At 37.4% G+C, this 22,927-nt stretch overlaps 1 protein-coding gene across 1 annotated transcript in view; it reads right to left on the reverse strand.

Annotated features, from left to right (window-relative positions):
- The window catches only part of LOC127420821 (neurexophilin-1-like), a 52,992-nt gene that overhangs the window by 29,127 nt on the left and 938 nt on the right, over positions 1–22,927 (reverse strand). The gene's annotated exons all lie outside the window — the stretch shown is intronic.

Consider the following 22,927-nt stretch of genomic DNA (forward strand, 5'->3'; position numbering starts at 1 on the left):
TTTTCCACCTGAAAGGACTAAATATTAAATGAAACAAATGACAATAAAATGCAAAGTAATCTCTTCAGTAATCAAAATACTTTTTGAATGTAACTGTATTCTAAATACCAATGATTTAAACTGTAACTGTAGTGGAATACACTTACTTATATTTTGTATTTTAAATACGTAATCCCGTAATAATCTTCCATTCATCCAAATCCTGATGGGGAGCACACTTGATTTTTGGTGACAGGAAGTGATCACAAATGAACTGTTGAAGACCAATGTGAAGAGCAGATGGCCTCCTATATTTATGTAGAGATTGGTTAGTATTCTTTCCTATTTGCTTTACTATTGTCTTGCAGAATGAAATGTAATTTTTAAAACCCCATATCTACTAACTTAAACTGACAACATGTTTTTTTTTCCCTTTCTGTGTCTCACACAACAATCGATGTGACCAAACTGAGTGCTAAGCAAAATAATAGCTAATATTGTGATTTATGCAAAACCTGGTTGGCTCATCACTATTAAAATGACTCTAAGCATGAGTGAGTGTCAGTTCCCAACAAAATCAAAGAACAGATCATATTTTGTCTGTGGTGAAAGACATGAATATTTTTAAGAAATTCACAACTTTTTGCTGTTCAGCCAGGGCAGCACTGAACATGTTATGTCAATGAACTCTCCAGTACTGCTTAAAGGTACCCTCCATTTCTGATGAGGGACTTCTTGTTTTAAGTCTACAGTTCTCTAATTTTGTTAGATGTCTCTTAAAACAAGACCTTGTATCTTATGCCATTTTGCTTGACAAGTAAATAAATCATGCTGTAAGAATTTTTAGATCATTTTACAGGAAAACCAGTCAAAAATACTTTGAAAATTTTTTTTCTTATTATTATTTTTATTATTTTATTTTTTTGCAGTGTACAATAAAACCACTGATGTATGTGTAGAAACATGCTAAGTTACCAGGATGAAAGAGAGGTACTCTACTTCCAGTGCTGGATGTAACCAAGATTTGAAAAAAATGATAAAATATGCAAATTTGCACAGCATGTAAAGTAGGATAAGTGCCACATTTAGTTACCTCTATCTTCACCACACTTTCCAGTATTTACAGAATAGCTGCAATATTTAATAGCTGAATAAACTAATGAAGATTTGCTTGTATTTCTGCAAGGTTTCAGACAACGTTGATGGTAAAGATAAGCACAGCATTGCCCAACATGTTGAATGCATGGGCAGATTGAGTCAATGAAGCTCATTACGTTTGTCAACATACAATAAAGTAGGTGTTTTGTCAGTTACCTTGCCACTTTTGACAGTCTTTGTAAGTGATCTTGGTTTTTAAAAGACACACTTTTATTTTTCAAGGTTTAAGATGTTTATTGACATGGTATTGTGCTCCACCAGACTAAGTTCATGATTAAACAAGAAGGTATTTTTCCTTAGTTTTAAATGCTGACCTTTCTTTGAATCATCCATGTTATGATTGTACAATTAGCATTCCCAACCACTGAGTTATAATGACTTGAGTTATAATTTTTTGTTTTGGTTTATTCCTTTGTGTTTTGTGAGGTTTTGCACTGACAGCGACGATCTACAGGATTGTTTTATTGCCACATAGTGATGTACTGTTAAAAAACATTTCAGGCCAGGTTAGTGCTGCCATCCTTCTCATGCCATTGCTTTTTAAAGAAACGGGGACAGCACTCTGTCATTGATCAGGTAACTTGCACACATAAAGAATGTGGACAAAATGACCTATTATTAATGTACATTATTCTAAGTTAACAGGCATTTTTATACATTATATTGTACATTATGTTATGTAATGCTTTTATTGCTTAAATACTTAAATTGTTTTTAAAACAGTTTTTCTGTCCTTATTGCTGTTCAGCTTAGGAAATTACTTCCATGTTATTGTATAAAAAAAAAAAAAATAAAAAAAAAAGGTATCATTACAGCCTCACCCAAACCTGTAAAATTGCAGACTGTATTTAGAATAAATATGTGTTTGTTGTCACAGCATCCTCTGAACCCAACTGCAACTATTCTTCTAAAGGACTGTGAAAATAGGAAGCGTTTGGCCAGTCTCTGAGTTTCCAAAGAGGATGGATGGAGAGGACATGATGGAGGATGATGGTAGTATTGATATATCCCTGATTGCTTGCCTGCTGTACTCTTTGTGTGATGTGTATATATAGTTAAATATCCAAGATATCAAAGTAAAAAATAAAAAAAATAAAAATGTTTTTTTTTTTTTTTTTTTGAAGACATTCAATTCTTTTTAAGAAGCCATAAAAGGAATTGACTGGTCCCTATTGCTGGTGAAAGGGTTTTTAATTCCATAGTTGCCTACTACTATAAATTCTGCCAGAGCATACGTTGCTGCTGTTATTTTGACTTTGTATTTTATCCTAGAGGAAATACCATTGAAAACCTATATATCACAGTGGTATATTTTTAGTTTTTCCCACAATGGTGGTATTTTATGTAATCAATAGAATCCAGTGTTAACCTGTATTAATGTTTAAGACTTGAGTCATACTATCCCTCACCCCCCCCCCCCCCTTTTTTAAAGGAAAAGATAAAGAGTTAAGCCAATTGCATTCATGTTTCTTAAATGCAGTGACTGATTGCTATAAGGTGGCTTGTTTCTCATTGATGAAATACAGTACATTCAAAAGTTAAATGTTCCTCTTCTCAGTATATAATTCAATTAAAAATAAGATTTTTGTGTTGCACTGTTTGATATTGTGCAATTTTGTGTTGATTGTTAAAACATTAGTGCCTTGTATTCCTATGCTCTCATGCATGCATTATTCATGTATACTGTAAAGGCAGTAAACATGTTAACCATTATTTGTTGAGCCTTGTTACTCCTGTATTTACTTTTATTTTTTTTTAACACTGGTTTTATTTAACAAAGTAATTGAATTATATTAACATTAACCCTTTCATTTATAAGGGTTAATATAAATAAAAAGCATAAATGAAAGGGTTTTGGATCAATTGGTGCCACAAAGAACCTTTTTATTAGTGGTTCTTCAAAGAACCTTTGAAAAGAGTTCTTTGTAGAACCTAAAAAGTTATTTGTGGCACTAGGAAAAAAATGGTTCTTTAGAGAACCGGTCACTGGAAGGTTCTTTGGGGAACCAAAAAATGTTATTCTATGGAATCGCTGCGAAACACCCTTTTTGTTTTTTTGTGGCACCTTTCATTATAAGAGTGTAAACTGTACACTATAAAAAGATGATTAATGGTGATGAATGATAATGATCAAATTAAATTACTATTCCAGTCAAAAAAGTGTATAATCATCCAAGACAGGAACATAATGTTTCATTTAACTTGTAAACATTCTTAGCATAAAGTTAAGTGCAAAATCACTTTTGCTGTTGTCTGTATTGTTCCCTGTGGTGATCTGTAAATTTTTACAAGCTCTTAAGATATTTTTTGAAGTGGGAGAGTCTATGTGTGAGTGTGTCAAGTGGAGATTATAAAATTAATTTCAGAAACCTCTTTCTGGGTTCTCCACAGCTCTGATTACTATGTTTTACTTGCCAAAACTCATGGTCCCATTGCTCTAAAGCACTTCCACAGACTAATAGGACATCAAAGTAAAGCCCTGAAGATGCTTGGGCACGTAGTGATCAGCGGACATCATCAGCGCCACACTGTATTTCAGTTTTGTCTAAGAGTGTATACATACACTTATGTTCAAGCATATTTGCACATTTTTTATTTTTTTTTATTTAATATGAACGAAGAATAATGTGTTTTTAGAGAAATTACAATGTTTGTAATTTGCCAATTATGGCTATACCTGTGTACAAACAACTCTTTCACACAGATAGAAAATACACAAACACATTTACCTAACTATCTAACATACCATAGTATTCTATTGTTTGTATATAAACCTACGTATAATCACTAAAAACTAACCCTAATATATATAGAATTTTTTGAATTTTGAATTTTATTTTATTTTTAATAGAAAAAATAAATAAATTGACTTTATGAATTGATTTTACAAATAAAGATATCCCCAAAGGGGTGTTTTATACCCACAATAAAGTAATGAATAAAAACGCCCTGGTTACTTTCGTAACCTCCGTTCCCTGATGGAGGGAACGAGACATTGTGTTGATGTATTGACACTAGGGGTCACTCTTGGGAGCCCCAAACACCTCTGCTTTTTGAAAAAAGGCCAATGGGAATTGGCAAGTGGAATTTGCATGCCACTCCCCCCAGACATACTGGTATAAAAGGAGCTGGTATGCAACCACTCATTCAGGTTATGTGCTGAGGAGCCAAGACAAGGTCCTGGCCATTTCAGCAGGTAGTTCAGCGTTGTGGCAAGAGGGACACAACGTCTCGTTCCCCCCATCAGGGAACGGAGGTTACGAAAGTAACCAGGACGTTCCCTATCTGTCACTCACTCGACGTTGTGTCGATATAGTGACACTAGGGGTCCCTACACAAAACGCCACAACTAGCTGAACTGTGTTACGTGGACTGCCGGTGCGAGACAGGCAGACTGCTGTGTGCCTCGTAGCCAGTGCACCAGGCCATCACGTAACCTCCCCCAACACCGTTATGAGCGTCGAACGGTCCTTCGGGAACAAGTCGACTGCCCAAAAAATAGGGACAGGCTAGCTCAGCCGTGGCTTCTTTTCCTCTTTTTTTTCTCCCCAAAAAATGTAAATGTGCAAATGTCTGCAAAAGAGGCACCACGTGTCTCAGGATCACATGAGAGTACCCTAGAAATGCAAGGTCGGTCCAAGGGCTGAAGAGGTGGCAACAGATCAGCATGATGACCAAGCGATGTGTCCCACGGTGCCATGCCCATCTCGGGACTCGAGTCTGCAGCCAGTGTTGAAGTGGTCTCATATGCATCAACCTGAGCCGTATGGCAACCGCTGAGGATGCCATATGCCCCAGGAGCCTCTGAAAAAGTTTCAGTGGAACCACTGTCTTCTGTCTGAACACCTTCAGGCAGTTCAGCATCGACTGTGTCCGCTCGTTCGTGAGGCACGCCGTCATCGAGACTGAGTCCAACTCCAAGCCGAGAAAAGAGATGCTCTGAACCGGGAAGAGCTTGCTCTTTCCCCAGTTGACCCGAAGCCCCAGTCGGCTGAGGTGCGTGAGCACCAGGTCCCTGTGCGCACACAACACATCCCGAGAGTGAGCTAGGATTAGCCAGTCGTCGAGATAATTGAGGATGCGGATGCCCACTTCCCTTTGCGGATCAAGGGCTGCCTCTGTGACCTTCATAAAGACGCGAGGGGACAAGGACAGGCTGAAGGGGAGGACCTTGTACTGGTACGCCCCGCCCTCGAAAGCAAACTGCAGGAAGGGTCTGTGTAAATGTAAGACCGAGACGTAGAAGTACGCGTCCTTCAGGTCTACCGCCGCAAACCAATCTTGATGCCGGATGCTCGCTAAAATGCGTTTTTGCATTAGCATCTTGAACGGGAGTCTGTGCAAGGCCCGGTTCAGTACTCGCAGGTCCAAGATTGGCTCGCAACCCACCGCCTTTCTTCGGTACGATGAATAGGGGCTGTAAAACCCCTTCTTCATCTCGGCCGGAGGGACAGGCTTTATCGCACCCTTCCGTAGAAGGGTAGCGATCTCCGCACGCAAGGTACCGACGTTCTCGCCCCTCACCGAGGTGAAGCGGATGCCGCTGAAGCAGATGCCGCCTGGCGAACTGAATCACGTAGCCGAGTCAGACGGTCTGGGTCAGCCATTGCAATGGGTTGGAAAGCGCAAGCCACGCATCCAATCTCTGGGCGAGGGGGACCAAGGGGATAATAACGTCGATGTGCCGGCGGGTGGGGCCTCGCGGCGGGGCGGAGCCTGAGGCGCCATGTCGAGGGGGCTCAAACCCTGTGGCCGTGCTGAATCCAGAGACATCGAAGCACTTACCTGGCTCCTAACACCTACCATAAGATTGGTCAAGGAGGGGGGAGGAAGGAACATCGTCCCCACAGTCCATCAGAACCAACCCGGTGTGGGCATGTTTGTGACAAAGCTGGGTGCGAAGGGGCGGGGGGTCCGCCGCTGGAGCGCCAAACCTGCCAAAAATGAACGGTGGACGGTGGTCGTGACGACAGCCGTATGCACCTGACATGTGACCCAGAGAACAAGGAAACCACTCTTTTGTTGAAGTTTTGGGTACTGCAGCCTCTTGGGCATGCCGCGAAAGATGAAACAAAAGATTCTCTTCCCGGCCCTCCACCGGGGACAGAGTGGTCTGTTTACCAGCTCCGGAGAAGCGGGTCTCCTCGTCCCAGGGTCGCCCGTCTCAGGGGCGCTTCGAAGCCTTCCTTGGGTTCTTGGCGGCCGGCCGTGAGATGGGTGGCATCTTGTTTCCTGTGGTGGGCTCCACACTGGGGCCAGGCCACAGGCTGCGGCAGAGCCGGTGCTGTTGCTGCAGGAGGACGCCCTTGGCAACGAGTAGATGGGCGAAGTCCTCGACGGTGTCACCAAACAGGCCAACCGTGCCTTGTCAGCCTCTCTCATGCTGACCAGGTTGAGCCAAAGGTGGTGTTCCTGGACCACCAAGGTGGACATCGCCTGCCTGAGAGACTGCGCCATGACCTTCGTCGCCCGGAGAGTGAGGTCGGTCGCCGAGCGCAGTTCCTGCATCAATCCCAGGTCAGAACTACCCTCGTGCAGCTCTTTCAGCACCTTGGCTTGGTGTACCTGCAGGAGAGCCATGGCATGCAAGGCGGAGGTGGCTTGTCCAGCGGCACCATAAGCCTTAGCCGTCAGAGACAACGTAAACCTACAGGCCCTGGATGGGAGCCTCGGGCGCCCACGCCAGGTCGTGGCGCTCTGAGGGCACAATTGCACCGCAAGCGCCTTATCCACCTGGGGGATCACCGAATATCCCTTGGCCGCCCCACCATCAAGGGTAGTGAGACCTTTTACTACCCGGTACCGGGACCGGGTAGTAAAAGGTGCCCCCCACGATCTTGTCAGCTCCTCATACACTTCCGGGAAGAAAGGAATCGGGGCAGGGCGTGGCCGTGAGCGGTGCTCTGGGCCCAGGAACCAATCATCGAGCGGCGAGGGCTCAGGGGAGAGTGGAGGGTTCCACTCTAACCCGACGCTCGCGGCTGCCCGGGAAAGCATGTCCGTCATCTCTGCGTCGGCCTGAGACTGGGCGACCGGGGAGCCGCTGGGGTGGCTTGCTTTCTTACGAAGGCAAGCCGTGACCGCAACGTTGCCATGGTCATGTTCTCGCAATGAGGACAAGACCCATCCACAAATGAAGTCTCCGCGTGGGCAGTGCCAAGACACGTAAGACAGCGATCGTGGCCATCAGAAGTGGAGAGATAACGACCGCAACCAGGAATAACACACAAACGGAAAGCCATCTTTAAAAAGATGTTCCGTGTGTGCCGCTCTTAGAATTTGAAAATATACTCTTTTTTTAGAATATACTCTTTGATGTTCTGCCGAAGCACCCAGGGGTGATCTCTGCACTCCACGGGTGCAGAGGGGGAGAAGCCGCTGAAATGCGCTGTAAAATCCAGCAGATAAGGTGAATGATCTTGGCGGGTGAATTCAGCTCAGTGAATAGAACTGATCGGCTCCGAAGAGAAAATCTGAATGAGTTGTTGCATACCAGCTCCTTTTATACCTGTATGTCCGGGGCAGTGGCATGTAAATTCCACTTGCCAATTCCCATTGGCCTTTTTTCAAAAAGCAGAGGTGTTTGGGGTTCCCAAGAGTGACCCCTAGTGTCACTACATTGACACAACGTTGAGTGAGTGACAGATAGAGAACAGCTTAATATCACATTCATGATAGGGCAAAAGATTTTTATCGGAGCAAAATAAATTAAAACCAAAAAGTGATCTACTCAGATGTTCCTAATATGCTGGTATCTGAGCAGTAAAGAGCAGAAAACATATTTGCAAAGCATCCACACGTCCATCTTTAAAATACATTAAAGGATGTATTTGTGCTGTCTATAAAAATCCTATAGCCCACAACCTAGGGTTGCTCCAATACCAACATTGACGAATACAAACAGAGTTTGATCCCGAGGTTATGACTAGTTCACGTGCGCATTTACATGAATGAAGCGAACAGCCAATCACGCGTGAGTCACATCTCGTGAGAGAGTCAACGAGATTTATTCCTCCGCTGAAGATGTTTATGAAAATTATGATAAATTATAAGAATTTATACACAGTTAAAACACAGCTCTAGAGGACGTTAAACAAATAAGATCAATCAAAACACATTTACACAACACAAATAATCACTATGAAATCATGAATAATTATAATACATTCACACAGCACAGAGGATCACTAGTAAATGATAAAGAATTTAAAGGCATTTACACAGCAAGAATAAACAATGCTGCTGCTGCTACAACACTAAAAAAATCTGAGTGTGATCAACATATTAAAATAGATAATATATCGATGTGAAAGTAACTTTATATGGGTCCACAACAAGAACATTCAGGTTTGTAATATTAAAAGTTTAATATCTTGATTTGAAATGTAAAAAAAAAAAAGAACAAAATTTTTTTTTAAAGCTTTAGTATTCATTTAAATTGCTAACTTAATATAATTTTGTTATGTTACATTTAGCCTTTCACCGATATATCGTATCGGCGTATATTTTACCGATATGCGGCGATATGAAAACTTTTTTTCAGAACATATAATGCAGAAATCAATGCTTTAGAATTGGTGTCATAGTGTAGTTTGTCCAACAGAGCATGCTCCGACTCCACTGTTTACAGAGCTGACTCTGAGCTGACGGTGGCTCTGCAGACAGGGCGGAGTTAAACTGTGTGGATTTGAGTGATCTCTTCTCATTATATTGCTAACTAGTTTGTGAAATACATACTGGAAAGTTAATAGAAAATTACCCCATCAATTTATATAACTAATATAACGTTAACCCTGTCCCTGACAACCATGTCACTCATGTTTATCACATCTGTTTACTGTTAGGCAGCTATAGTTTTTCAGTGTAGTCAGTAATGTAGCAGATTGAAAGGTAAGAGAGCATCTTTTTGCAACTCAGCAGACAACGGTGCGGTGGTGGATTGTGTGTGGTGAGTGTTGATTTCACGCTTTGCTGTTGCCTAGTTGGTGAGACACAATGCTGGAAAGTAAATAAAGTCCATCTTTTACTCTCCGTGACGACGAGCTTATAGCTAACTAGCTAACCATGTAGCTACTTTCATTGCTTGTCAGCTGAGTGGAAGCTAATGAGTAAACATGTATTCACCAAACTGTTTTGTTCAGGATTCACAGTTTGGTACCCCCTTCAACCAAACAATTCCAGTCATGTCATTTATAAAATGTAATATTTAAAAGTCAGACATTAAAATAGGATATGTAATAAAAGTAGATTTAATAAATAGTATATTTGCCCTGTGTAAATAATAATATATAGGAACTGTATCTAAAATAAATGAGGGGTGATACATACTAACATAACAGGCTGGAAAAATAGACATTTATTCATTTTAATATCCTTTATATATATATATATATATATATATATATATATATATATATATATATATATATATATATATATATATTCTGAATGTGTTGAAACTTGACACTGGGCGACGCACCCTAAAAACAGCACCGTTAAATCGGTTTCATGCTGAACAGCCGCTTAAAAGTAAGTTTTTTTTCTCTCTCTCATAAATGTAAATGAGTGTAAATGCCAACATCATCATATATGTCGAAAGGACTGATGCCTGTCAACCAAAACATGAGCTCATTGATGTCATTAAATGAGTCTGCTTTTTTATTCCATCCGTTACTCCCGGTCAGAGGATGCAGTATATATTTAGTTTATATGTACGGTTACGTCCTACATAAATGTAATATTCAGTAGAGGGTAAATTGTGACTTAGTGCCCATTTACGCCACAACTAGGCTAAGTTGAAACTTACGTATAGCTGGTGCAACCAGCCCCTGATGTTTATTTAGCTATTTATTTTATTTTCATTTATTTTTTCTTTAAATGGTCAGCATTTGACTGATACTAAACAGTACTACTGATGTTTATTTAGCTATTTATTTTATTTTAATTTATTCTTTATTTTAATGGTCAGCCATTGACTGATACTAAATAGTACTGATGTTAATTTAGCTATTTATTTTATTTATTGTTTATTTAAATGGTCAGCAATTGACTTATATTAACAGTACTGATGTTTATTAAGCTATTTATTGTATTTTTATTTATTCTTTATTTTCTCAGTGTTCATTTCTAGAATTTGTTGACAAAGTATAATAAAAATATTTGTTTAAGAAAGCAGCCTTCTGAGTACCTTTGCATAGTCATATCGGTGCAAAATCGGTGCACAATCCACATAGAAAAGGTCTGTTTTCATTCCAGCTCAAAAATTAGCTACATCGGTCACCATATCGATAATCGGTGAATTTTCCTTCTCTAAAATCAGTAACGGTATCGGTCTCAAAAATCCCATATCAGTCGGGCTCTAGACAGAATATTTAAACTGGTGGCATAAAGTACTTTGTAAGGGCAAAATATTCTGAACAGGCATCTTTAAAACGCTTCTACCATCTCTATGACTTTTATTTTCATCTGTTTGAGTGTAAGTTTATGTGTTTTGGTGTGCATGCATTTTAACGGCCGACATTAATTATGTATAAATTATGTATATAAGTAGCTTCAGGCTACAAGTTGCAGGATTTTTCAGATGATGGAAAAAAAAAAAAACTTATATTCCAGAAAATACAGGTAAGCATACAAATCTTGTACATCTGGGAGTGTTATGAAAGGAGGTTTATAATTTATTAGCCTATATAATGTATTTTTACCTACATTCATCTCCGCATGTTCCTTGGGGTGTTGATCATGGATATGGCTCTTCAGGTTTGAAGTGATCCCTGCCTGAGACGACACTTTTTCGACAAAGTTTACAAATTGTGTAAACATCGACAATGATGGTGCCTTGTGGGTCTTTTAAATAACCAAAATATGCTCTCTCTGCCATGCAGTTTGTGCGTGTGGCTTTTAAAATGAAGTGACCATTGAGTGAAACAGAAGGATGTCGCAATTTAGAGATTTATTTGATCAAGTTTATATGAGGCTATGTAAATGAACTGATATGTACTATGGAAACTTTCATTACTTTATTTGGATTTAAAAAAAAAAAAAAAAAAAATCTGAGAAATACTGTGAATGCAATACCGTGAATTATAAATGCCATCGGTTTGATAACCATCTCTTTTTAAAACCGTGAAACCGATACATCATTACCTCCAATCAACAAAACACAAGTCAAAGACCATGAACAAAACTGGAGACAATGAACACAAGAAAATGATGACTCGTCCAAGTTACAAAGAACAATATCTGTCAAAAGGACAATAGCACTATAGGGCTATCTACTGTAACAAGGAGCATGTTTGCATGCACAATTTTACAGCGATTAGCCTGTGCTTAATAAGCCGGCAATGTGTTAGGTCATGTAACCGCCTTATACGCTTTTCTTTTATTGGGATAAAATCATAAACGGTTTAACCATAAACCGATCAGCACACATCGATTTTTGTTCAATACCCAGATTTCGCTCTTCATATAAACACTTTTACTGGTGCTTTTACCAACTTATCCAATGTGCGCATGGCTGTTTACATTTTGATGCCAAAAGCAGAGAAGAATCCAATGATTTAAAATCTCAAGTAAGCGTGGGTTTCTTAAGTAGTCCGTTTTCTTGAAAAAGCTGATTTTTTTACAGTTACCAGCATTTGCTGTGCATGTAAATGTGCCCATTGATGAACAATCAGAAAACACTGGAAACAATAAAGACTGGAAAAAGAACAAAGGAACTTACAAAATATAAGACTTCAAAATAAAAGACATGACAAAAGACACATGAAAAAAAAAAATAACACAAAACCCATTACACAGACGTCCATTATTCAAGTGAAAATTAATCCTGATACAGAGAACAACAAAGAAAAGCAGGACTCATAAAACCATGAAAAGACAACTGAAGACGCTGAGACTCAAATGATTCCAAAACTGATTTAAACGACTGTCAGAATTTTTTTTTTATCTCCCACCATGTGGCCTTGACTGTCAGAGAGACAATTACTTTTTAAACAAAGGCTACCATCATCCACATTTTAAGAAGTAATGCCTTTTTCAGCAGAATCAAACTGAATGACACTGAATGAAATTCAGCCAAGACAAGGGAGTAACACACATCATAACACATTACCCATTCAGGTGTGAGCAGCGCTGTCAGTCACTGCACAAGATATCCACACACTCTCACACATACACACCTGCTCTTGTTCTGCAGCCGTCTCCCTCAAGAGCAGCATAAGGAGAATCGCGCTTACCTGTCTGTCTGTGGCTGAGTGGCTGCTGCTATGGGGCCAGGCTAATGTTTTAAGTAATGGCTTTTGAGAGCTGACAGATCGGCCATGCTCAGGCTGCTCTGGGAGGACAAAGAACATCCATCCCCTTGCCATAATATGCCTATCCTTCAGTCACTATCACAATCACTGCTATCAGAAGACCCGAGAAATATTCCGACATTAATGGCACCCTCACGTCAATTAATTATAAGGATTTTCCTCTGTCTAGGTAAAGGGTAATAAAACACTACAACAATCTTTTGAGATGTTAACAGGTATATATGTCTTGCACACAAATAGAGAAGGGAATGTCAACATTTGTTATTTTTAATTTCAAAAGGAAAAGGGTTCATTTAGGGATTTTTCAGGCTATTTTCTTCGTCTGGGTTTGAAATGAACATAGAGTCAGCGTCACAGGTCGTGATGGACATGGTTTAGCTTTTCATTAAATTTCAGCACCTCTATGTCACGGTTGTTCTCGATAGTATTCATGAGAAGCATGGCCTTTACCCTTTGACAAGCGAGCTCCGAAGGTTTGTCAGTGTGTTGTTGCCATGCACATAACCAGTGCTACAAACTCAGCACGTCATTTGAGAGTTTATAGTACTGTGACATAAGATACCCCCCACCGCTGCTGACAGTGGGACAGGACAGGCTTTCAGTCAAAGGCAACACCTTTTAAATGTTCTCGCAGAACACATGTATAGTGTTTCGAGCTATGCGGTGAGGTGGACTGTCTCTGACTGGGACTCGTTTGAGACATAGTTTACACTGATTGTCCCAGGCACAAACGCTGTCGATCCATCCATCCATCCTTAATGTGAGTGTGTTAACAGATCTAAGCATTTATATTTGTAAATCAACATCTTGGAATAAGTCTCAAAAGTTATTAAAGTGCAAAAAATAATTAACATATTTTCAATACAGAGTACATTGCTGGGAAATTACTTGCAGAAAAATTACAGATATAAAATGACCATTGTGATTCTGTGTAATATATTGTGAGCTTACTAAACAGTGTATACTTTATTTGTGCATTCTTTTATGAGCAGTTGTGAGAATCTTTGATGCTGTTAACTGCATTATTGATATAAAGCTGGGTGACTGGATCTAACATTACATTTTTACTCCAGTGATGGTTAGGTTTAGGTTTGGTGTTTGGGTTGAGGGGGTAAAGTTTATAAAATATGCATTCATTTTCACTGTATTACAGCCTGAACATCTGAAAACAACAAAACGGCTATTTAACCTGGAAAATGGGGACAGTGTTTCACATTTCGGTAAGCACAGACAGATTTGAACTAAAGAAAAGCCAACCTGTTTCTGATTTCAGTGCGAGATCCGTCTGGAGAAAAAATTATTTTCCAATTCTTCTTTCCCGATTTTTTTTTTTTTTCTACTTCATTCTTTAAGAGTTAATAATTTTGCAAGCCTTAATACTGTATATGAAATCCCCCTCCTACACTAGCTCCTGTGTTACTCTAGCTACTACAGTAACTTGACATATTGCTAATTTGTAAGTCACTTTGGATAAAAACGACTGCTAAAAAATAATGTAAATGTAAAATTGATTGAACTCTACACTTTAATAAAATATTCAGCTGTAAAGAAAAAACACAAAAATAATATTAATACAACAAAAGAATCTTATTGAAGTAATCTCCCCATTTTGATGGTTATGAAATCATATATATATATATATATATATATATATATATATATACTGTATATATTTTTTTATTTTTTTATTATCATTATTGCTTTTGCACAAATTTAGAGAATATTTCATTGTTTAGACACTTGTTGGAACATGTTGAGGTCATTACTGATACAAGTTGTAGAAGCTGTGGATTTTGGTCACATATTATTTACCATTGCTAAATATCAGAGCACAGTAAAAATAAAAATAAAAAGTGTAAAAAGATTGAAAAAATAATACTGAAGCAAGTTTATTTTGTTTTAAGTGCTCTTTAAAAACTGTTTTAATGGTGTGTTTTTTTTTTTTTTTTTTTTTTTAATATATTTTTAGTAAAGTGTTTTTAGTAAAAAAATAAAATAAAATAAATTAAAAAAAAGAATCACTAACTCACTGTGTTCTCTTTAACACACGCACATGGAAGCAAAGCCTTTCACACAGATACATAGATTTTAAGTTAGCAGTTGAAATCTGAATGGAATGAAGAGTAAGTAATACAAAAATAAAGAAATATGGAGAAGCAAGATGGTAAAACATACACACAAAAGATTGTTCTTCCTAAATATAAGTATATAATATACTGTGTATATATGTGTAAATATATACTATTCTAAGTTACTGCTTGACAGAATGATTATTAACTTAAAAAGGTTGGTAACTGTCAGTCAAAAAGCATCAGTGTGTGAATCATCTGTGTTGCCTTTATCTTTAAGATCTTCAGCATGTCTTTCTTTCTTCCTTTAAATGATTTCTCTTGACACCTTGCACTGGCTGCATGCCCACATGGGCCAAGGAATAATTGTAATTCTGAAAATCAATCAAACTGAAATCTAGCAGGCCCTGGCCATGTAATGCAATACTGCCATTCACTGCATGAGGAGTGATAAGCACTCTGATTGGTCTGTTCCTCTCGTTAGCATTCATGAAGCATTTTCATACACTTGCCACACACATGCATTTCCTCAATCCATTTTGTTCCTTTCTCTCGCTGTCAAACAGTTCTACAGTTAATAATTAGGAATATGTAAGAAAAAAGTGATGTATTTCTTATTGAATGATAGCTTCAAGATAAGTAAAACCTGATTTCAAACAAACACACACACACATACTGTACAAATAGTGAACATACGTAGGCACTCTGCAGTAAGTTAGCTTATGCAGTGGAGTGGTGAGCCACCTATTGCAGGATAACGACTGAACCGGACAACAAGCATAACTTTTTGTGAAGTGTATGGAATTTTTTCATGTAGTACAGAAATTTTGTCCACATGCCAGCTAATTAACTTTTTAATTAAACAAAGACAACATAAGCAACTATACTGTGCAACACTGGAAAAAAAGTGAAGTACTGTAAATGTAGCAAAAAAGATTAAGTACTTTCTACATTGAAAAAGTGAGATAAAGCTTAAACTTGAAAATATTAAGTAAATTCTACATTTGTACTCAAGTCAAGCATGTAAAAATGAATTATCTAGCTTATAAGTAAATATTATTAATGATTGTTTGTTATCTTTAATGCACCATGTATCTATCCCATAGTAGAAAACTTCTTGTTTTATGAAGTCTGAAGTTCATTTTACTACTACTATTTTACCATCTACTCAAAATTAACCATTCATGATAAAAATGTAAAAAAAGAAAATTATCTGTTGATGGTTACCGTCACCGTGTTTTGCACACCAAGTGTTGAGTAGTTTGTTTCTATTGCCAGCAATGCAAGGTAATGTTGTTGAATAGACTTCATAGAATGCATTCAGCTTCCCTTTGAAAGGCTTCCATATGTCATGTTGTAAACGTGTTTATAAGGAACATCCTAAAGGTGAAATAATAAAATGTTGATTTAAATTTTAATAAGTATATTTAAGTACAGTGAACATTAGATTTGTAAGTTAAAGTTATGTTATTAACTGAAATGTTTAAGTTAAATTTACTCACTGTCTTTAATATTATGTCATGCAGTTATGTGGATTTTACTTAATTTTATACTGTTACAACTGACTTAGAAAAACTGTGCGAAAACTTGCGAAATAAAAATTAAGTAAATCATACATTTCAAGTTTACCAAGGCTGAATGAGAATGTGCTGCTGTCTTATTTGAATTAAGAGGCAAAGCTGTATTACTGCAAATCCCAAAGGCAGCTTGTTTCATCACAATGTATTGTGATTGTGTTGACAGGTTGATCCATGAGATAACATGACTGTTGTGCCATGAAACATACACAAGTGGGGCCATAAGCTCAGATTTGCTGAAATTCCACAGAGAAATATCACAAAATGTACTGACAATTCACAAAAAACACATGGGAATAATCATACAATGGCTAAGCAGTGAAGCTAGATGGTGTGCTGACAATGTTTCTAAAAAGACAACTTTGACTATTCTGTTTAATATCACAAAAGGGAACAAAATATGGTTTGTATAAAGACAATTAGTTCTCTTTTTGGGGACCACAACATATTTACTCTTTTAAAATGACCTTTGAATTTCCTTTCATTTTAAAATATCTCTGATGAAACATTCAGTACTTTTTAGATTGCTAAGACATTTTCATTGTGGAATGTGAAAGAGATTTTCTTGTCAAGAAGAAAACTGAGAGAAAAAAATGATTTAATCTTAAGTACTCAGTACACATAAATAAAAAAAGAGCAATCACACAGAATATGGCAATCAGATGCTCAGTATTAGAAATGTCTACAATCAATCCACTTCCCTAAATTTTAAAACCATCTTGAACTTGTGATAGTACTCCACCTGTAGGCAAACAAAGGAAATTCCTTTAAAATACACTGAAGGTCCCTAAATGGAATAAGTGAATCTGCAACCACTGAATGAGTACTGATTGTCAGCCAACAACATAAAGGTCATTCCATATACATCAGTCTTAAGCTGTATTGTATTTATTGTTTTTCTGCTGCTATAAAACAATTTTACTGTAAAAGAGATTGACTGTCTATTAAAAAGCCAGCCTAGACCAACTCAACATGCCTTTAAACATAATATGCAAACAGCTCATGTTTATCCACACCTCAATTCAGCAGCATCACCATGAATGTGTTTCTAGTTTCTTTGGGAAACGACTGCAGACGTGTATCCAAACACAGTCTGGGAGTGCAGTTGGTGTAATCCATCGCAATTATTGTCTGACTGGCGTTAATGGCTCAGAGATTTCTCTTTCATCTTTCTAATTCCAGCCTGTTTAATGCATGAAAGAAACTTCAGAGTTCCACAGCATTTTAAGATAGAAGGAAGGTAGACTGCAGGGGTTGTCTGGTCCTTCCTGCCTCCATGCCTTGCGTGGAGTATTTAGAAATGTTCCTTTCACCAGACCATACATCTCCACAGGGAAGGGATTGGGAAGAATGCTTCTATATATAGTGAGAGGGGTAAAATTGCCCATCGAGTTGAGGTTCAGGTCAGTCTAGGGTATAATTTTCTAGATCCACTGCCCTTCTAGGGGTTATGTCCAACGCTGACCTCTGACTTGTGTAGGTGACTGAAATTCAAGCGCAGTTTGTGGAGAGAAGAGCAGAGACTGGTAATAAATCAAACCAACCTTGTCCTGTCTCCACCCTGTGATGTGTCCTTAGCTTGACACTGAGTGCATGTGTGTGTATATGTGTGGGTTTGTCTGTATGCGTGTAGAGTGTAGAGGGTCAGAAGAAGTACTAGTTTAAAAGTTAAATGTGGCAAAGTCTGAGTGTGCAGGGCCATGAACAGGGCAGTTTGGATCCTGAAAGGACACATTTGCAGGTAAATAAAGAAAAAAGCACACCAATGGTACTTAAATTCTAATATTAGTTATCAAAAAAAAAAATAATTAAAAAATAAAATAAAATAAAAAAAACAACTTGAAAAGGAAGAGGTAAATATACTGTAACCTAGCCAACACACTCATATGACAAAGATTCACTAAGGCAGCACCAAAATGTTACCTGGTCACTCTAATGCCGTATTCAACTCATGTTCAAACTTTGTTTGGAGCATTCCATTACTTTACCCAAGGCTAAATTTTAAAATTAAAGGATTTATCAATTCAGTCATTGTTTGGGGGCCTGGGTAGCTCAGCGAGTATTGACACTGACTACCACCCCTGGAGTTGCAAGTTCAAATCCAGGGTGTGCTGAGTGACTCCAGCCAGGTCTCCTAAGCAACTAAATTGGCCTGGTTGCTAGGGAGGGTAGAGTCACATGGGGTAACCTCCTCATGGTTCAGTGTTCAGAAAGAACTTGAAGTCACCATTATGGGGTTAAGCGTTTTTTTTGGACTTTGACTTATTTACATTTAATTAATTTTCTCCCAGCTGACACAACTTTGTTATTGTACACAAGTATTTGCACTGTGTTGCATAGAGAAAATTAATTCAACATACAGTGATGAAATATAGATACGTTTGTTCATGATATCATGATGTATAGTCTACACTACATGGTGCATTTTAAAGTAAAAAAAAAATTAAAAAATGCTGTAGTTAAACAATGAAGTAGTGTTGCTTGCAGTGCAAGGCTGTGATATGATTGGTTTGTTATTGCACATAAACTTTGTTTTTAGTATGTGTTGGCAACAAGGTACCCACAGATAACAACTCGCAGCATACAAAACCTGAGAATGGTGACATTAAAAAACATTAAAAACAAGCAGGTTAAAACATATACATTTAATAATTGTGATTCTACAAAGCAGCACTGCTCAATTCCAGCAATTTGCTGGCCATGTCCACTGCAAAGTCACAGTATACAGTTTATTTGTAATACATTTTAGAAATACTATGGTAAATTACTGTGAATGTCCTAAAAAGTAGTCAGGAATTTGCTGTAAACTCACACAAAAACCTTTTACAGTGTACATAAGTCATTTGGAATACTTTAAAAGTTGTTTGTAATTTTTTGGAATCAATTATTGTGACTGTACTTCTACCTGCTTGTTATGTCTTTTACATTGTTGAGAATAGGTTAGGTTTAGGCAAAGAGGTGAGGTTAGGTGCTCAGAGGTATCTATAGAATAGTGTAATGTAACTAAAATTACTAAATTTATCTGCCTGTTACTTGTTTTACATGGTTGATCATTAGTTTGGTTTACAAATGGGGTTAGGTTAGGGGATCTAAAATGTCGATATGATACTATTATGTAACTAAACTAATGTATTAAAGTATATTAAACATATTGCGGTTAAACACGATAATATAAGAAGATATTAGATGCCAAGCCTGTGACAGAATCGTCCGAACTGAGAAGAGACCGAAGCGAAAAGAATATTAGTCTGGTATAATAATGTATGAATTGCTCTAGAAGCACCAACAAAAAAATAAATAAATAAATAAAATAAAAAAAATCCTTCACCAGTTGCTGCTCTCCAAATGAGCTTGCCTCTCAAAGAATTAATTCGCCCTTTTTTCTATTCAATGACATCAAAGGGCGAGCTCATCCTAGGAAATAAGCAACGGTTTTCGTAGAGGCACTTGTTGTAAGAAGAGCAACACTTTTGGCGTAGGTGTAGCACCACTGATACACTTGCTGAATTAAGGGCACCTTCAGACGTCAATCCCTCAAAGACAATACATCACTCACCAACCATTTGCTGCTATCAGCACACACATAAATAAACACACACTTCCACTCTTATACAAAGCTCAGCACAATATCATTCAAAAATCATTTCAAATCAGGTTAGCATTCCAAAAGGGGCCAAAGGTCAGTTTTAGGTAAAGCATGCAATGTTTATGCATTTCAAGTGTCCTGTGTAGTCTACACGTTGGCTCAAATCTGCAACAATTATTGCAGAATGTCTTCTAATCCAGTTTCACCAAATATCTGGTGCAGATCTGCTGATGATACCATTACCTACAGAGGTTTATTAACATAATGCAGATGTCCTTAACTGTAATACAGAGGCACTTCTTGAAACCCATAGTGTTGGGATAAATGGACTGTGGCATTAATGTGAACACACGTATATTAAACAATGAACGTGTGTGTATGCGCCATGGGAGGAGGGTAGATCGCTGCATTGCACACTAACTATACAGCCCTCGGCTCTCTACACTTCCTTCTCCCTCTCACAGACCTCACTGCTCCTCTTCATCACTTTAGAGCTTAACATCACTCAGCCTTAACACACTCCACTGACACTAACACACCCCTTCCACAGCCATCCAAAATCAAAGCCTTTCCCGAAGGGGGAAAAATGACAAAAGTATATCTTAAAATAGACATATTTATTTCAGATTCTACCAAAGAACCCCATTTCTACGCATATAATAACGTGTAGAGAGTAGAAAAGCAGTGCATAACATGGGTCACCACTTCAGTCAAGTACTGACATTCGGTAACCCGTGTTTTATAGCAAAACAATCTTGATTGTCTCACTAAGAATCACTAATCTTAATTCTTATTAGTTTAAGTACCTCAAGAGGGTGGTTAGAGGGCATTTCTATTTAACATATTTAAAGAGAGACTGACAGCCAATGTGTCAAAATGTCTTCCTTGGGACTCAGGTCACATGACTTAAGGGAGTTCTAGTGGTTTCTGAAGCATAAATGAGGTTAAATAGACCAAGAGCTGAGGATTTTTACTTGAACCACTGACCATAGCTTTCCACTGAAGTCTTAGATATAGTGGATGTAGCTGGCCAAGCAGCCGATTCAACACTCATCTGTGTTTGAACACAGTTGAACGTACTAGATCATTTAACTTTTTAGTGTATTAATAACAAGGACATTAACAAGTACATTTGGTGTGTGGAAAATGCATGTGTGCATCAATACATCCACGTTCTAGAATACACTGTAGCCTATGTATGCGGTTACAGTACATCCACATTCTAGAACCCATTATATATGCGGTTGTCTTACTGAAAGCGCTTTGTATTTTGTAATTATACCTTTGTATCAGACGTCGGTGATCGACACTTCGCTAAATTCTAATTATTATTATTATTTTTTTTTTTTTTTTTCGTTTTAGTTATATCTCAAATATAACTAAAATTCTAATAACAAAAAAAACAAAACAAAACAAAACAAAAAAAATTCTCTAAATGCAGTCTAACTGAATATAACTGACGCACTGATTTACATTTTTCGCACGTTAACTGGACCGCTGCTGTTTGGCTCGCGCACAGGCGCTCCGCTGTTCTGTTGTTATCGGGGTCATGGAGAGCTGGCACAGACAAGAGGCTTAAGCTTCAACATGAAATACAGCAACCAAGTTCAACTATAATCCTCGTATGTGCGGATAGGCCTAGCAGCTGACAGACCGATGACTTTTTTAAAGAAAATCCCAGGCACTGACTATGCCAACATTTTTTGCCATCCAGTGAATATGCCTGTAATTTTAGACAATTCTGGGGGATTCTCATATTTTGGGGAAACTAATATATATATATATATATATATATATAAACGAGTGAAAAACGTAAGATTGATCCAATTAATGATTTTGCTTAGCGCCATTCAAACAACTTTATCAAAATGTATGAAAGACCTGTGACGAAAGAGTGCTGAAGTGGTGTCCAAACACTCCGAGACAGTGGTAGTAAACAGTAGCTATCTAAAATGAATAAAATGTCATTAAAAAAATTATAAATATACAAATAAAACACAATGGGCAAAATACAGATAAAGCAGAGTTAAGTTCATTCAAATTGTATGCGGAAGAGCGGTCGGGCAGCGCTGTCCATGGTACTGAAACTTAGTTTGGAAACGAGGGGACTCACACGTCCCCACATTCTGTGTTAGGCTTCTCTAAAATACAAAACGAAAAGGCCAAAACGCATGAATACGATCAAATGTCATTTGAACACCTGATAAAATACAAATGAATGCGCCTTTTAAGGATGTATGTTACGGAGGCCTATTTATAAAAAGAAAATTCAAACATTCAGAATCATTTTCGAAATATATATATATATATATATATTATTTAAATAATGTTTGTAATACTACTATACACTCAAGAGTAGCCTACTGCATTGAAATAAAACACAATGATGGAAGAAATGGAGTGATTATCCATGTCTTATAACGAGCTCTGAAATGTGTATAATTGCACTGTCAAAGATCATTAAAACCGAGGAGAAAGTGGAGAAAAAAATAAATAAGCAGAGCTTATAGGCTACTGTGATTTACTGCTGCAAATCCATTATTCAAAGCTGATTTAACAAATGAGCGTTATACAGCTAACACATAATAGTCAATTTCAAACGAAAAATATTATCTAGACTATACAGAAAAAAATCAAATAAAATGTAAAGACAGATTTCATGGATCATCAAAATTGTCATAACACCATATCTATCAGCTGGAAATACTCGTTTCTTTTTAATTTTTTTCTTAATTTACGTTTTGTTTAAAAACTTTAATTTTATTTAATTTTATTTTTTTGTTTGCATGTGCATATGTGCCTGGCATCTCTATAACCACTTACAATCTAAAAAATAAATAAATGAGCATTATGACTAAATTAGTATGTGATTTAGACCTATTTTTTTTTTTTTTTTTTTTTTACAATAAAACTAGAACATAAATAAATAACAATCCACCACTATTTCAATAAACAAATGAATTATTAAATATTTACATAATTAAATAAAGAAAAGAGTGCAATTTAAAGCCTATTATACCAGAAATGTAGCCTTTTAATTTAATTTATTGAAATCAACTTTTTTTTTCATCAAATGATGTGGTCACGCAAGTTATTTAATTAGGCCTACTTAGTTTTAAACCAAGTCGACGTGGTTGTATGTTTTCTTTTTTTTTTTTTTTTTTTCTTCTTTTTAAGTGATCGGTCAATTTGGAAAAATGTAGTGTGTTTTGACATGACTTGTGTGTTTATTCTCCGCCAGTGGCC

This window comes from Myxocyprinus asiaticus, chromosome 30 (assembly GCF_019703515.2).
Source record: "Myxocyprinus asiaticus isolate MX2 ecotype Aquarium Trade chromosome 30, UBuf_Myxa_2, whole genome shotgun sequence".
Taxonomy (NCBI): Eukaryota; Metazoa; Chordata; class Actinopteri; order Cypriniformes; family Catostomidae; genus Myxocyprinus; species Myxocyprinus asiaticus.